Source organism: Anas acuta, chromosome 6 (genome assembly GCF_963932015.1).
Source record: "Anas acuta chromosome 6, bAnaAcu1.1, whole genome shotgun sequence".
NCBI lineage: Eukaryota > Metazoa > Chordata > Aves > Anseriformes > Anatidae > Anas > Anas acuta.
The window spans coordinates 29,403,378-29,414,208 of NC_088984.1; positions in this window are offsets into that span (position 1 = coordinate 29,403,378).

A 10,831-nucleotide genomic window follows, 5' to 3' on the forward strand; every position below is an offset into this window, starting at 1 on the left:
GTTCCTCACCCTACCTCTGAGGCTCCTTTACAGCTCCCACCTCTGCTACCTAGAGCTGCCTCGGAGATGAAACCGACAACTTTTGGTGCCACAGGAGGGTAGCACAGGAGTGCTGCCGGTGTGCCAGCAAGCCCCTAAATCCACCAACACATCCAAACCTCTCCCACCTGTGCTAGACACCCTCTGTCCCCCTGCCCTGAGGACATTTCTTTGCAATGGTTCCTGCTCCCAGGGCCCTGCCCTTGGGGCTATCACACACCACCAAGGGCAAAGAGGGACACGATGCAAAGAGGCCATTGCAAAATGATGTTAAATGTCAGATGTATGCCCAGTGCCAGGTGCTCCTCCACGGAGCCCTCCACACATTGCCCTGGGCACAGCTCTCCTAACAAAGGTTGTCTTGTACAAGCCCTGCCAGGATGAGATTTGAGCCGCCAGAGATAACCGCTCGGTTGTTTCTTACTTGGACCTCAGTACCTCCTCTTGCAGGGTAAAACACGCTTCCTTTCTGTACCGCCGGATTTGCTTTTCAATGCTTCATTATGTTTCAAGGTCACGGCGTATCAAGCAGTGTGGTTGACTGCTCTGGAAAGAAACGAAGTCACAAGAATTTTTTGTTGAATAAATGCAAGTGCCAAGCCTCAATTGCTTTCTTGTAAGCACGTAAAGGAGAACGGAAAGTACTCAGGATGGCATTTTTTTTCCCTCCTTCTTTTATGAGTACATTATTTGCACTTATTTTCTCTGGGGAAGAGAAGCTCAGGTCATTTTCTCTGGGGAAGAGAAGCTCAGGTCTCTTCTTTTCTCCCTGGCAGGTGCTGGGCTCTCATTTAGTTCCCAGAGCAGCGGGTTCATTGGCATAGATGTCACAAACCTTACCCTTCCCACAACAGCAGTGGCCATCGGACAACACCAGCCCAAAAGCTGAGTTTCCACCTCAGCAGCTACCAGAGGAAGGACCAGTGGAGCAAGAATTCTTGTCATTTTAAAAGCAAAAAGACCGACCCTGGAGGTTATCAAAGCAGGCAAAGGCAGCACAGCTGGGGTGTTGCATCCCAAAGAGGTGACGGTAGGTGCTAGCACAGCACAGAGGCAGCAGGAGGAGACAAAATGCTGGTTCCCTTGAAATCAGGGCTGAATTTCCCCTTGGTTTTGACTCAGGACTTTGCAGACCTGCTGACAGCAAAGGTCAGGGCACACCTGGAGCCTGCCTGATAGCATCCCATCCCCAGCTCATTTGCAATATTAATTAGGGCTGTGAGCCCAACAGGCTTTCCAGCTCTGTGACTCCCATTTGCCACGTGGGAAGGAGCACCCCTTCCCACGGGAATTGGGATGGGAAGTGAATTCCCCAGTGTGAGGTGTCTGAAACAGGTTCCTTGTCATTTCTGCTTCCCACAACACTCCTCTCTTACTCAGACCTGTCTTGGGTGATGCTGTGCTGCCCGTTGCTCAAAAATCTGGCCAGCAGGCTGCTGTCCCCCCTGGGGAGCCTCCAGGCTAATTTTAATCAAATCTGACACAAGTATGGCAATTCCAAGGATAAGTATGTCGTGGCAGAAGTTTGCATCAAGTGACATCTGTGGTGAGAGGAAAGATCCTGCAAATGTCTCAGTGAGGAAAAAAAAAAAAAAGCTCATACCTTATTAAACATCAGAAAGCCCATGCTGGGAGAGAGATAAAAGTCCATCAAGTGAGAAAAGCATCAGTCAGACCTTGCAGTCAATCTCGGGTGCTTCAGAAGCATCCTGTGCTCATCCAGCTAGCAAGTGTGCAACTTTCCTTTGGTGGTGGAACCGTGTTGTGTCATCGCTGGCATTTCCTTTTTTTTTTTAATGAAAAAGATACACTAAGTGAAATCTCACTGCATCGTCCCACCTTTAGTGCCTGTGGTGAGAAATTCTCGGGGCTGGCAGCTCACAGGTGGGGCTTCAGCAGCTGAAATAATTCCTCTGCTGTGGCAAGGGTGAAATACAGGGTGATAAAAGCCTCAAATCCATCACTGAATGAGATTTTTTGAGACTTTGAGGAATAGAGCGAGCAAGTAAACAAGCCAGGATTTTCCCCTGTGCAGGCAGGAGTGTCTCAAATGCAGCTTGAAAGTGCCATCAATAATTGAGTGAGAAGGCGAGCGGCTCTGAGCTTCACAGAGCGCAGGCTGAGCAGCCACTATTTATTTTCAGGCCTTAAATAATGTATCTGAAAATGCTTCTAACTGGCTGTATTAAGGCAAACAAATTTCTGTCATGAAAAGTTAATTGGCAAGAGCATCTTTGAAGGAAAATCCAGAGTCACATGAATACCCCTCAGCTCATCAACACCTTGGTCCCGTTTCTCCTCTTAAGTTTGGGGGCATTTCTCTAATTTCTAATTAAGGAGTCATTCATGATCAATTAGCCCGTGTAAGTGGATTTCACTCTTGCTGCTGTGCTCTCCAAGTTAAATCACTTAAGCCCCAGCCTTTCCTCCTGGCTGCTGCGCCGCCAGCTGCCAGCGAAGTGGGGTGGTGCCAGGACTGGGGTCAAGCTCTGTTTTCCTACGTGAATTTGGTTGAATTGTTCGTCTCCACGGGCTGGCTCACTCGGCAGACGTGTAGCAGTTGTGTAGCTACCAACAGACAACTAGAAAATAAAATAGAAAAGACGAAAAAATAAAACAATAATAGAAGAGAATCACAGAATCCTTTAGGCTGGGAAAAACCCCTAAGATCACCAATCAACCATCAACTAACACTGCCAAGTCCCACCTCCAAGCCACGTCCCTTGGTGCCACATCCACACCTCCCTTAAACACCTCAGGGATGGGGACTGCTGTTAAATCCCTGACTGCTTTAATGCTGCTGTGTTTCGGGCCCACCTCATCCTTAACACCCCATGTCAGGCATGAGAAACCCCGCAGTGAGCCCTGGGAATGTGTCTTTGATCCTGGAAGAGACATAAGCCCTACCAGCCACCGGGACAAGGCTGAGGCTCCCCCTGCCACCTCCCCATCCCAGCCCCTGCCCATGGGGTGAGATTTCTCATCTCCAGCGAGGCTGCCCTGTCTCTGACATTTATTTGCTGCTGTAGCTCACATCCAGCAGCAGATGAATTGCCTCCGCTGGGATTGTGAGGCAGTCAGATCAGAGGAAATTGGGTTTGATAGCTTTGTGATAGAAACGTCTTGGGACAAACTCACCCCTGGGGTCAGCAGAGCTGCTGTAGGGCCGTATTTGGGGCTGGCTGGGTGGCTGGCCAAATACAAACCAGTAAGGAAAAGCCTGCAAAGAGGAGGGGAGAGGAAAGGAGAGGAGAAATAGGAAATGTTAATCAAAGAAAGCCTTGTCCTGGGGCTGTTAGCACCGTTGCAGAGATTCACATCATCCCAGGGCTCAGCAGCCTTGGCAGAGGGGTGCCTGCAGCTCTTCCCGTTGGTCTGGCTCTTTCAGAGGGGGAAGAAGATGGTAAATAAACATTGATACGACAAACTGCTTGGTTCTGCTTGATGGCTCCGTCTTCACGCCTCGTGAAAGCCACAGCTGAGCAGGAAAGGAGGCCTCACGTCAGTGAAGTGCGTTCATTATTTAGCAGGAGGTACTTAAAGAATCAAAAATGCACGCTAAAACGTTTGGTTTCCCTGCAGATGGCTCTTTTGGTGCATCTCAGCTTTTCAGACAGCTTTAGGAGGACCACACCAGCTATGTGAAAAGCCTGTATCCTCCGTGCCCACATCTCCCATCCTAGGTGGGTTGGAAAAACTGCTGTGGCTGCTGTAGCAGCTGTCAGGAATCAGGTTTCCAAAAATGTTTCTGCAATTGACTCTTAATTTGGAAGGAAAATACCATTTTGAAAGTATATCGCGAATTATGTACACCACAAAACTTCAAAAAAAAAAACATAAACCTGATACGAAAATTGTTACAAAAATACCGTGCCCTTCTTCTCATTTTCAAGGCCAAATTTCATTCCCAGTTTTGCTGGCCATAATGCACTCATGCTGACTACATTAAAATTTCCCACAAGTCATTCCTAAAGTCAGAAGCTTGCCAGTTTGCATGCGGATAAATGGCATGGTTCACTTCGCTATTGTGCTATTTATTTGTTTCAGACTGTGTGAAAAGTCAAGCCTGGCTTACTCAAAATCAACAAGAGGAAAATGGGTAATAGGAAAGGGAAGTTTAGACCCGAGCCATTCTGTAATTAGTACGGTAAGGGCTCATGAGCTTTTAGAATATGATCATTAAAACGTATGTAAACATGCATTTAATATCTAAATTATATATATTGGTGTGCATTATGTACTAAAAACCCTGTGTGTACATATAAATATATGCACTTTAAAGCCTGTTACGCCCTCCCTCTCTCCCAGCAAACCCAACAGTAGAGATTAGGTTTTGGGGCCAATCCAAGCACTTTTGTCTGCTTCTATTCACACTGCTGAAAAGCCCAGCAGCCCGAGGTCGCAGCCCAGACATGTTGGGAGCTGCACATATTTTGGCCAAACGCTTTCTCTGTTGGATCGCAACCTTCCACCCAGCCAGGACAGAATCCCTGATCTTCTGCAGGATGGCTCATCTCCTCGTTCCTCCACCAGGCATTTCAGAGGATGGAGCAAGAAAACTTGTGATAATTGTGTGATAAGACCAGGACAGTCAGAGACTGACCAGGTTTCAAAACTGAGTTTTCTCCCTCCCAGCTGCCAGCTCGACTCCTTTCAGCAACTGGGTTTTGCTCCTCAGGGTCACCAGCCACCCTCTAGGAGCTCAGCCGTTGAGTCCAGCACCTCCTGGGGGATTTGCCAGCCCCCAAAAGGAGCTCTGACCCTCCTTGGACAGGAGAGGATGGGATGTCACTTCCAGACCTGATAAATGTCACGGTCCGCTTTCAGGTGACCTTACCAGGTGTGAGCCACCTGCTTGCCTTCACTCAGTCATGAAAAAAAGGAATTCAGCTCCATATTTCACGTCCATAATCACCGCATCTTGCTTGAGTGGCATTTCCATTAATCCCAAGGTTTTGTGAAACGGTCTCAAGAGACAGCTGTCAGAGCTGTCAGACTCTCCGCGTCCCCTCAGCGGCGAGCAGCCTTCCTCCTGCTGCAGCGTCTGCTGCGCCAGCCGCTGCTCAGCAGCAAATTTGGGTCGTTCAGGGGCAATTGCTTATTTTAAGGCATAGATGCAATCACCTTTGCTGATTAGCGGCATGCTTCACTGGACATTCAAACTAATTTGACATTAGCCTTCACGTCGCCATCCACTATCCACAAAACTGCTGGCTCTTTGCTGCTCAGGTGTGTTATCTCATTTGCTGTCTGAGTGCACCAAACTCTGCAGAATTTCACCCAGAGCATTCCTTCCTAAGGGCTGGGTGTTTTCCGTGATTACATTTTGAATGCGTGGCCTGGGTGATCTGATTTGCCGTGCTTTCGGCTACTTTGAGAAGCACGGGTCGTGCTGTGTCTCCTTCGAGGCATCTGCATGCAGTTACTGGGATTGCCCTCATCTTGTCTTGCTTCTGCGGCTGCTGCAGAGCTCCAGCATATCACCCACACTCTCTCGGTCTCTCAGAAGATAGGGGGAAAATAGGATAGGAAATAGGATAGGATAGTTCAGCTGGAAGGGACCTAACAAAGATCATCAAGTGCAACTGCAAGTGGACTTTCAGGTGGCTGCACTTCAGAAAGGTGCGGGATCCTGCCCCGTCCCTTCAGCCCCCACAAGCCCATCCTGTCGGCAGGAGCCAAGCAAAGACGAGGTCCTAGCATGCAGGGTGTGTGCCTGCAGAGAGCACAGTGCCCTCCTTGGTGGGGCAATTGCCATGCCCTGCTCTGAAGGAAGCAGTGCTCACACACCAGACAGGCTTTTCCAAAGCTGCTCTAAGCCTCTTAGAAGTGCAAATCCCATTCACACCCTCCTTTCCCCCCGTGCATTGTCTTTACCAGTGTGGGGATCCATTTACTCCAGCCTGGACCACACCACGTGGCTGTTTATTCCTGCTCCAGAATAAGCCCCTTTCCTCCAGCACAGCATAATGTCATCCCACAGACAGGGATTTGCAGTCCAGAGAAGTGAGCAAGACATCTGCATTGGAGCAGAGACTCCAGTCTCATGCCCCTACAGCTCAGCCAAGTGTCCTGTTCCTTTCCTTGCTGGCTGTTGGGTCCCAGAGACCACAGGGAGCCTGAAATAAGCATAATCACTTTGGTATCCTGAGACATGTCACCCCCAAACACAGTTCCTTTCATGTTCCTCCAAGCCACAGGGCATACAGAGGACAACTCCATCCTTGGAGTGGCTATCACGGTTTTTAGCTGTTGCATGTACTCGTGTGGGAATTCACAGTCAAAAGGATCGTGATAAAGGTGCCTGCAGCATCTCTGCTCAGCAGGATCATCCTGGCCACTCGTGTCTTCAGAGTTATGTGTGTCATTGGCAAGGGGACAGATTTGTCTGCATTTATTTCCCTGCCTGCTCACAGTCTGGAAGCTAGCTCCATTAGGACCAAGGGCAAGTGCAAGCAAACAGTCTCGTGCTCCCTATTGAGAGTCTGTTACTCTGGAGGTTAGTGCAAATGTCCATTTGTTTTTAAAGTCAGATGCTGCAAGAGCATCATTTCATTAAATGTCTTCCTCTGGGACTTCTTCCTCCATCAGCAGCAAGGAGGAATCACAGAGGAGGGAGGGGGTTTGCCATCTCCCTCTCTGCTACGGCACTGTCTTTCCCCGTGGGGATAAAATGACTTTCTGATTAGCTGAAGGACAATTTTCAGTTTATAAACATTTACTTTGCTCCTCGTGGTCCCTGCAATTGTGCACGTACATTGTTGAATGTATGTGGGTGGCCAGAGGAATGCAGAAGAAATTACAGTGGGGACTTGGGATCAAGAAAACTCATTAATTCTTGGCCACTGTACAACTGTGCAATCTGGATGCTTTTTCATTCATTTTAATCTAATCTGGATTGCATATGATGCTTCCAAGGTGGCAAGGGGAAGATGATGAACAGCCATTTGTCCAACTTTGTTGATAAATGATACGGCCCCACTGACTTTCCTGGCTTTTCCTGGAGTTCCTCTCTACCAGCCCCTAAAATGGTAGAAAATCGAAACACAACCTCAGAAAGGAAAGATGTGGGACTGCAGCAGGGGATGGTGTGTGCCAGCTCCTGGTGCATGCACACCAAAGAAAAGCACCCTCTGGAGCAAACAGATGGGTACCACTAGGAAGAGTTTTGTTTCTGTCTTTTCTTGTTTTTTCTGGTACCTCCGAGGCACCACAAGGTGATGCTGGCTAAGCCTGGTATCACGGTACGAAATATCCAAGGCAGTTTTGCCTCTGCCAGTCCTGCATTGCAGCACCCAGTGCTGTGGGTTGCCTTTCTTTCCTCCCCCTTCCCTCTTGTCGCAGTTGGGAAAAGGGATTCGGAGGAGGAAATGTGAGCAGCTGACGCTGCCACCACCAGCACCAGCGCAGGAACCTGCTGATCCCCCAGCCTGAGCATCCCTGTCCTGCACGGAGCCTGAAAAAGGGGGGTGGTGAGGGGTGAAGTGGGGTGGGGAAGCCAAACTCTCCTTGCTGTAAGAAAGACAAAGACCTCCCAAACAGCAAAGCCCCACAGCTTTGAGGAGCCGAGTGAGAGGAGGGGCACGTTCAAATTGTTCCCACTCATTTACCGTCCCTCCATTGATTCTCTGTCCATCCCTGCATTCTCTGGATACCACAGGCTCATTAGGCTGCCGAGACCTTAAATACCTAAAGCAAGTTAGAGCCCGAACAAATACAAAGACCCTTTGGGGACCTCTTCATACATGTCAGGAAAGGATCGAAGGCATCAATCTGCTGTTTAGTCCTTGCCAGGAGACCCTTCCCTGCAGGCTGCAGGTCGCACACCTCCTGCAGAGCACGCTGCACCAGGACTTGCCTCCTGCAGCCTGGGCCTGGCAGGGGCTGGGAGGAAGGGCATGAGGAAGAAGAGGTTTTGCTGTGCTGAATGAAGACATTATCCTGTCTGCTCTGGCCTCCTCTTCCACAGAGGTTTTTGGGTGCTTTGTATGTAAAAAGTGTGGAGTAATCAAATGTTCCTCAGGCTATGCTCACTGGAAAAGGACAGAGCAGACTCAAAACCCATGGAGAACGGAGCCAACAGCAGCCGTATCTTAAGTATTGCTTCTCAGCAACTCCCTTTATAATGCTAATATCCCGTGGAAAATAAGTGCCAAGAAATTGCTCGCATTCCACCCTACAACAACAAACCCACAAGCGCCAACCCCCCGACCCCATGCATTTATCCCGAGCCAGGGCAGAGCCAGCTCTTGCTTTCAGGCCGCAGGTTCAGCCGGGGGCTTTCCCTTTCTCTTCCAGAGGCAGTCACAGCCCAGCTCCACTCCTCTTTGCAATCGCTTTGTGAAATTCATCTGCTGGGCACACCTCTGTCCTCCCTTCTCACCACTTAACCGAGCTCCCTCTGTCTCCCTCCAGTCTCTCATTCTCTCCACATTACTTGTGAAGCCTCAAGGTGATGCCGCCTTGAAATTTTTGCAAGGAAAACTAATTGGGGGGAATTTCTCATCAACTTCTTTGCCTTGGCGGGGTGCAGGCCTGAAGCAGGAGGAAGGAATGGCCTCACGTTGCGCCAGGGGAGGCTTAGATTGGGTGTCAGGACAAATTTCTTCACAGAGAGGGAGGCCAAGCAAGTGGAGTCCCCATCCCTGGAGATATTTAAGAGACCTGCTACCTGTGCTAATAGAGCAGGGCAAGGGCTGGTGTCCCCTTGGGCCATGGGCAGGAAAAGTCTGTGCTGTGGTGGCTGCAGGGCCTCTGCCCCAGCACCATGCGGCTATTCTGCCCTGCAGAATTGGCACCGGGGAGAAAACCATGGACTTGTGGCCACTGGGGTGCTGACAAGGGGCAGGACAGGCCAACGGACAGCACCACAGCCATAAACAAGAACATGGGGCTCAGTGAGCGGGGTTAGGCCTGGCCTGGGTGCTGGGGGAGGAGGGCAGCCCTTCCAGGGGCCTGCCTCAGGGCTTCCAGCCTTCACCCAGGAGCTTTCAGCTCTCTTTTCCACCAGCTAGATAGGCCTGAGCTCCTTCCTAGTGAGCAATTAACTCTGATTAACAGACAATTAGAAGGCTTCTATTGTATTCTAGTAAATCAGGGGGGACAGGAGCCATTAATCACTGTGCAGATGCAGCAGCAACCCAGAAGATCGTAGCCTTGGGGTGAACCCACAGTTTTGAGTCCTGCCAACTTCCTGCTCTGTAATTCCCTTCTCTAATTAGGGTCCAGACACCCGAAAAGGCTGAACATCAAATGGCTACTGTGAAAGCTCCCCTTAAATAACTCTGCGTTTCTGAGCGGAGCAGATTTCCACACGAGGGAAGGCTGCAAGCCGAGCACAGGAGCACAGTGCCGGTGAGAAACTCCGCACATGGGCTGGCGTGGCAGCTTATCAGCGGGACGGAAAAGCAGGGAAGCAAAATAAGTCCTACTGAGTTCATGTTCCAGCATAAATCTGAAAATAATTGTTTAGGAGACAGATGAGAGCATAAGACAGAATGAAAATACTTTTATGTTGTTTAGCCACCTAATTCCAAGGAAGATGTCCATTGACAGAGCATGGCAGGGTGTGCAGTGTTTATCAGCCCCTCGATTTATTTTGGCACGAGAGCCATAAACAAGAACAAAACAGTGCTGAGCCTCTGAAGTCCAGAAGTCTCTTGGCTTTGGAAGGATTCTGTAAATATTAGGACAGACGTTATCTTAAAAGGCTTGATGCCTTTGATTATGTTCCCGTGTCTAGCTTCCTCCATTTATTTTTGTCTCATCGTCTCTAATGTTGCTCTGTTCTACATGTAGAGAAGGCTGTGAACTGAAACACCAGGGCAGGTTTCTTCTGATGGAGCCTGAGCTCCAGCAGAGAAATTGGCAGTTAGATTAGGAGTGGTATTTCCACCACTGGCTCAAAAGATTATTATTATTTTTCTAATGGCAAAACTTTAGTGGCTATGCTAATCCAAGGCCATGGGTAAGGTCAGGTCTGTGAGAAGAGCTAACCTCTTTTAACCCAGAAAATCCCCCTGTCCAAAATCCCACCCCCCAAAAAAGCCACCATTTTAGACATGCATTTTAAACAGTATCTGTCTCATTATTAGGATGGAAAGCATTCCCAAAATGTGATAGGAGTTTCCAAAAAAAACCCTAAGCTGGTAACACTGAGTGACTCCCGTGATGGGTGTAGGACCTGTGGGCTGGATGGAGAAGGGTGTGTAGGTTGGTGGGGTGCAGGGCCTGTGGGTATGATGCTGTAGGACGTGTGGGTTGGGTTATATAGAGCTTGTAGGTTGGGACAGCCTTGTTGCTTTGTCTCTGGCTAGCTTCTTGACACTCATTTTGGAAATCCCATACTCTGCTGCACCCTCTGTGTTCTAGGAACTGGCTTACAGGTCCTGTCCCACAGGCCACCAAGTGGAGGCAGGATTTGCCCATTGTCCCCAAGAGGAAAGCCCCCCCAACCCATCCTATTGGTAACCTCCTGAGCCTCCACAGCTTATGGTCAGTAATCCTATTGCCTCTTGGGCTGTGGTCTGTCATAAGGTCCTGCTGGTCTAATCACGTTCCCCTCCAGGACCATGGCAAAGTTCCCACCAACTTCTATGAGAACAAGGACCCAGCCATTGTCTGTCACCTTTGATATTTTCTGTGACTAAAAAGAGCTATTTTTGTGTTAGGAAGGTCAAAGCGAGAGCAGAGACATGGGAAGAGGGTGGGCAACTTCAAAGCTTGGCTCTGAAGTTTCTGTGGGCAGGAGGCCACAGAGCCGTGTGGACATAGCCAAAGCGATGTCAGGCAA